We start from the raw sequence: 7,060 nt of genomic DNA, 5'->3' as shown, positions 1-7,060 counted from the left end.
CTGACTTTGTGAACGTCATTTATGTTTAAGGCAAGGGGGGGTGGGCTTTCTGGGACCGAAGCCGCGCGCGCCTATAGGAGGAGCGCCGCTATCTCCATCAGAGCGGCTGGAATGCGAGGCAACGTCAATTGTGACGCCTCCGGGGCCCTTCACGTCACGCGGCGGCGCGTCACGTCAGCTGGCTGGTATTGTGTCTGCTCACAGTGCCCCTCGCGCTCGCTCACACACACACACACACACTCTCTCGCGCTGCTCCTCCCGGGCTGGCTCGCGCGTGCGCGCCAACAGTGACCAGCAGCTGACAGCTCAGTGAACGCACACCTAGACGACTGCCACCCTGCTCGCGCCGCTTTATTATCATTTATGAACCCCCGCGTCAGCGCGTCATCGCCCGCCGGCGCCCAATGGCCGCGCGCCGCTCGCGATGGAACACCACGCCCCCCTCCCTCCACCCCCCCGCCCTCCCTCTATCCGTCATAACCACACCCCCTGTGGCATTGCTCTCCCCATGGAGAGCCAATAGGAGCGCGGGAAGCCAGGCGCGGCCTGGGCCCCCGGGGGGGGGGGGGGGGGGGGGATTGGAACTTTGTGCGCGTGAGAGCGCCCCGCTGACGCACGCCATTGACGCAAGCGGCAGCTAAATTTAGCCTCCGCCGGGCCAATCCATCGATTGAGATAGCACAGATCTCATTCATTTCTGGGGCGTACCGTTTATTTTAGGAAGTATTTTGTGATCCAGTGAAACCAAATATAGTCGTGGATAGGTATTTTTAGTCTCGTTTTGTTAATGTTTAGAAATACTCCCCCTTTCTTCCCCCCCCCCCCCACATAATCTAATTACGGCTACTAATGGAATAATTATGATGCTAATTTCTCATAACGCCCGAATTGTCTCAGCTACAATACTCGGGAGTCGTCTGGACACAAAAAAAAATGATTGTGCGATTTACTTATGGATTATATAGTATTTATTTTGTCAGTTTGTCGTGTGTGTGTGCACTGTACAAGTGTAATTAATGTGGACACGATGCTGGAACAAAAAAAACATACATTTATTGTAGTGATTAAATTGGAAAACGGAAGTTGGAATAAATTATGCGTGGGGGAATTTATTAAATTTTTAAACCGTTTAGATTCCACCCTTTTTAAATTATTTGAACAATGGACACATTCTTGTAAGTGTGCCAAAACGCCTTTGCTTTCACAAATTTATTACGCACTAATACGCCCTTGCGTGCATAATCTGAAAAAAATAAATTGCTGTGGAGTCTCACTACGTTGGGAGTTACTGCTTCATGGGATGTTCCACTTTTTTCAAGCGAGATTATTTTTGGTGGAAAAAAATATGAGAGATGTTTTTGAATGTTTTAATTCCATTATTGCATGAAGGCGGTTGACCAATTGACGGTGAGTGGTATTTAGGCAAGCTGGCGGTTTGGCAGCTTGACCGCAGCGCCTGAGGCTTTTGGCAGGTGAGTGAGGGTGGTGAACCCTTGTTCCACTTTATAAATAGGCAGGCGGAAGGGAACGTTCCATATGACGCACGCACGCGGATTACGTAAAGGAGCGTGGTCATAATCAGGAGACGTTCTGATGACGCAGGCACGCAGCCGGCACGAGGTCAGTTCCGGCTGGCGTTCCAAAAAGGTCTAATCCTCAGTTGCTCCATTTCACATCAATTGTTCAAATTATGGAGATTTTATTTCTGATTTTAACCCACCACAAAAAAAATATTTGATCCCCGCTGATGGAGAATTGCACTGTTGCTTGCACAAAACAGTGAGTAGAAAGCATGAGGTTCTTTTTTCTGATCGTCTCGGTGTAGCCTCTTACTTGCCCAGATTACTTTTTTTTAAACCAGAACTTGGAAATACCCCAGCAAGTCGCATTTTATTTCTGAAAGTACATTTGGATTCACCCTAGTGACAAGTTCGCAATACTTACAGATAATGAAATAAGAAATGACGGTTATTGCATTTTAATGCGGAAAAAGCACGTTTTAATTTAACGGTATACGTTCCCTCACTGTACCCGAGCAATGTTTTGGAATGTGGAAAAAAAAAGCACCACCAGATTTTCAACTTGCTCAAAGCAACCGAAATAACGCACACAGTAGATGTTACTTAATAAAGACGGCTGTACAGTTTCCATATGTTGTCTCAATAATGGAAAAAGCTAACAAAACAGTTTATCAATGCTTCCTATCGCCAGCACATTTTTGCACTTTATTTACAGATTATCATAGGTCAACACTTTAACTTGTCAAATGTGAGCAGCTTTGAATTTTTAAGGATAATTTCCTCTTTTTTACGAGTTTTGGAGGCATGGGAGTAACAGCATTGTAGTTACCTAAGTCAGTCGTTCAAGTAACACCAGATATTTGTATTTTTCCTCTGCTAAATAATGTTTTCATTTTCTGTTTCAGTTTCAATTGCTTTCTTTACCTGCCAACTTCAGCTATCTGTATGGATGCCAACTACCAACATTAGTAGAAAATATATGCAGTCCTAAGTGAACAGTATATTACATAACAACAGAATAAGAAAGTTCACATATCAAGCTGAAATGTTAATGGTTAGTGTAAATGATTTAAGATTTGTTCTCAGCTTTTATTTATACAGTGTCTGTCATGACCTCTGGATGCCTCTATGTACTTTACATCCAAATAAATACTTTGTGTGATGTAGAAAGGTTATCTAAATTCACTTTCTGGTATCAATTGCATAAAGAATGATCAAAAAGTGATAATTGCAAGATTGTTCTAGAAGCAAAATGTGCTAGAGACTGGCCTACTTCTGTAAAAAAAAGTATTCACCTTTGAAGTTGAAGTGAATTTTTTTTTTGCTCTTTTTAGACTCGCTATATATTTTCTATTTTTATTTCTTATTTTAACTCCTAAGATTAGTATGTTGTCATGAAATCACTTCACAATGCCTTTCCTCAAAAATAGATACATCCTCTTTCTCCTTACTTTCGAGATTTGCTCAGCTTTTGACCCTTTTGTGGTGGAAAAGCTGACAGCAGAGACACTGCCTCCTAGTACTCTCTATATCGCTAATACAGACTGTATCCAAACTTTAGGATTAACAAGTATCACTTGTGAGTTGTATGAGGGCATTCCTATGAAGCTCCTCAGTAAGAATCGGTTAATAATCTTATCTTTGGTTTAACGACCTTTACAAAAAGTCACTTATGCACAAAATGTGAGTTGACCCCAATGACCTGATAATTTGCATATTTCTAGCAAAATATACAGGGTTGTGCCACAAATTATGAAACATCTATTCCAAATGAAATGTATAACAAATCTAGATTGAAAGAACTGGTCTGTATAATTCCACTTATCTCTTTCTAAACGTAATTTACTAACTCACTGATTTCTGCTTTAATCATTGTAATTGATAAAAGAGGAACTAGACAAACTGGTTTGTTTTAAAGACTGCAATATACAACCCAAATGATACTGAAGCATTATTGTTCCATTCATTTTGCTTACTAGCACTAAAATGTATTGTTTTTATCATGCTTCACCATTTGATCTTTGTAACAGATTATAAATTAAGAGCACCAAAATATGGACGTTTGGAGCTCCATTAAAAAGTGAAATTACCATACCGTGTGCTTAAAAGGGAACATTAGTGCACAATAGTTTTCGTGTATAGAAGAAAATTGATGTGTTTACTCATCAGTATTTTAATTAAAATTTAAAGCTCACTATTTAACTGTGCTGCTGTCTTGTACATTGCAAAAGAAGAATATCACTCCTTAGAAGTTCAATGTTTTAAACCTCTTGTTTTCAGTAATACCCAATATTTCAAAACCCATGAGCCACAATAATGCTGACATTGTTTCTTTCTGCACTTCAAAAAAATATTTGATTGAAAAGCTGGGTGACAAGTCATTTATAATATACCTTAAACTTTCAAAAAGTTGCACACAATACACTTGCAAATTGGAAATACAACAGTAATCTAATGAAGTAATTATAGTTATTCTTAACTTGATGCCATGGAATGTGTTGTACATACTTGCACTCCTAATACTAATGAGTTTATCATTTTATATATCCATATAATTTTCTCCTGAAAGTTTTCCTTTCAGGTTAATATAACCCCATACATGGTAGTTCATGGAGGCCAGCCTCTGTATCTTTCCCTACGCTTAGGGTGGAGCCCCTAAGGCTATATAACTAATTCTCTCTAATGGAAATGCCTATGGGCCTCATGGGCTCTAGCTAATTACCATACCACAATATAACACTAGTTTCTGTAACACTAATTTTATGATTGGCAGTCAACAGCAACTGCACCTTGCATACTGCCTTTAATGTAGTGAAATGTCACAGGAGCATTTAAAATAAAAGTACAACACTGAGCTATACAAGGAGATATCAGATTGATAAAGCTTTCAGCCATTAAAGAGATAGGTTTTAAGGAGTGTTTTTAAAGATGGAAAGTGAGATGGAGTTTAAGTTTATTTATTAGTGTCACAAGCAGGCTTACATTAACACTAATGAAGTTAGCCACCACACTCTGGCGCCTTTTTGGGTACACCGGAGGGAGAATCAAGCATAGCCAATGCACCTAACCAACATGGCTTTCAGATTGGGAGTAAACCGGAGCACCTGGAGGAAGAACATGCAGACTTCACACAGACAGTGACCCAAGCCGGAATCGAACATGGGTCCCTGGTACTGAGGCAGCAGTGCTAACCACTGTGCTGCCCACTTGCAGCATCTTTGAAATATCTTTGAACACCACACAGTCACCCAAGCCGGGAATCCAAACCGTGTCCCTGGCGCTTTGAGGCAGCAGTGCCAAGAGATGTAGGGAGGAAATTCCTGAGCTTGAGCCTCTGCAACCAAAGGTGCAGCCACTAATAGCGGAGCAATTAAAATTGAGAATGCACAGGGGGGCAGAATTGGAGGAGTCGAGGGGCTAGAGACGAATACAGAGAAAGGGAGAGACAAAGCCATGGAGGGTTTTGTAAACAAGGATGAGAATTTTCAAGTCAGGCCATTGCTTGGCCAGAAGCCAGTGATCAGAGGTGATAGGGGAATGGGACTTATTGTGATGTAAGAAATGGGCAGCAGTTTTGAGTCGGCTCAAGTTTATAGAGGATAGAATGTGAGAGCAGCCAGGATTGTATTGGAATAAATCAGTCTAGAGGTAATGAAGGCATTAATGAAGTTTTCAGCAGCAGATGAGTGAAGTCAGGTGATGTCACCGAGGTGAAAATAGGCGGTCTTAGTGATGAGCAGACTAGCTTAATCTCAGACTTGCTGCGGCAAGGGATGAAAGTGGTAGCTAAAGAACAGAATTGGGAGTGGGACCTAGACAATAGGTCCATTCTCTGAATACTTAACTGGAGGAAATTTCTTGTATATGGAATAAATCATCTAATAATTTAGCAACAGTGCAGGCGTCGGGAGAGGTAGAGCTGAGTGTTGTCAGGGTACATGTGAAAACTATCACGGCTTTTGGATATTGTTACCAAAGGATTGCATGTAGGTGAGAAATAGGAGGTAAGGATGCTAGAACCAGGAAGACACCAGAGATAATGGTGAGGGAGGAGGAAGAGAAGCCATTCCCAGTGTTTCTCTGGGTACGCTTGGATAGAAACAAATGATCAAGAAATAAACACGTTTCTGACCAACACCCAGGTTTAAATTACCCGGAGGACGCGAATGTGATCTCTGCTTCCAGAGAACTCGAGTAAAATGACCTGCTTCAGGACCCCAGCAAAGGGAGAAGAATATTCTAAAATATCTTCCTGCCATAACAGAAGCGACAAGGGCAGTATAGAAAACAAAGCAGACTCTGCTGAAACGAGGCATTACCGAAAATCATTAATGTTCAATATCATTTGTCGTGACTTTCCTCCAAAGACTTCACTGCTGAAGAAAGGACTATTAATTTGCATGCACCTATACAGCCCTCTAACCTAAATCAGTAAATCAATGTGCACTAAGAATGATTCAAACACCTACTAATATTGTCATTTTAAATCGCTGCTGTTTGGGAAACAAGCGCGCGTTTTGTCCGACTGGCGTTAGACAGAAGTAGGCACGACTCATCAGCTAGTTATTCGATGTTAGAAGATACAAGCGGGTCTTAGTTCCAAAGCAGAATGACCGATGAACATGCACATTTAATTTAATTTCTATCAGCAAGAGAACCCATGCTGTAGCCTCCCTCACACAAAAAGAGGTTCCGCTGCTACAAAGAGGCGAAGTTCACCGCAATACGTTCACAAGCGTTTCAGGACCCGTCACCTCCCAAACAAGGGCCACCTATGTTAGACTGAATTGGAGTTGGAAATAAGTAGATCTTTATGAGCAATGCCATGTTTGGGGAAAGCATTTGAAAAACAACTGTGCGTTTGTACCATAGCAGGTAGAGTGGTTTTTAATTATCTAGGATAGTGGGCTATCTCAAGTTGACATTCTTATGAAAGACCAACATGAAGACGGAACAGAATATTGTGCTCTCTATTGATTACTCCACATATTCTGCAATCCTGTAATGAACAGCTTACAAAATAGCCCGAGATCCTTATGAGCTTTAGGTTACCATCCTGTAAAGGGTTTATTGGGGAGTGTGTGCAAATGCGTGGAACATTTGCGGATCTCAGGATATTAAAACCTCACATTACTACCCCGGGTTTACAAAGCTTCAACTGTGGGAGACTCCCCACAAATATTGGCTCATTCCTCAGGATCCTCTCGTCTTCCGAACCGTAATACCAGCTGAAGAAACGGAAACAAAAGTTATTACAGAAGGCATGTTTTAAGTTTGCGCACGGCAGCATAATTACCACGCTAGTAAGTGAACGAGAACAAATACGGAATTATTCTGCATTCCCAGTGCGCCTTTCTCCATATGGGTGGAAATGTGAAGTGCGGTTAGTGAGAAGTTTAGTGACTTGGAGATTGGCCTCCACCCCCCCTTGAAATTTGGTCTTAAATCTAACCCATACCAACGTCCGATACAAAATACGTCTGGACAGTTTCCAACTCTACATTAATTGGCTGTCTCGCTCGGAGAAGTTCCAGGCCGAT

General features: G+C 41.7%; 1 long non-coding RNA gene across 1 annotated transcript; it reads left to right on the top strand.

Annotated features, from left to right (window-relative positions):
• Positions 1–1,600: 1,600 nt before the first annotated feature.
• On the top strand, positions 1,601–2,818 carry LOC144503490 (uncharacterized). Its single transcript, XR_013499487.1, has 2 exons — positions 1,601–1,779; positions 2,426–2,818. It is a non-coding gene; the product is annotated as an uncharacterized LOC144503490 (long non-coding RNA).
• Positions 2,819–7,060: the final 4,242 nt, after the last annotated feature.

The sequence above is a fragment of the Mustelus asterias genome, chromosome 2 (genome assembly GCF_964213995.1).
Source record: "Mustelus asterias chromosome 2, sMusAst1.hap1.1, whole genome shotgun sequence".
In the NCBI taxonomy this organism is placed as follows: Eukaryota; Metazoa; Chordata; class Chondrichthyes; order Carcharhiniformes; family Triakidae; genus Mustelus; species Mustelus asterias.
Note: the sequence above shows the minus strand (reverse complement) of the source record. Positions and strands in the feature narration are given on the sequence as shown.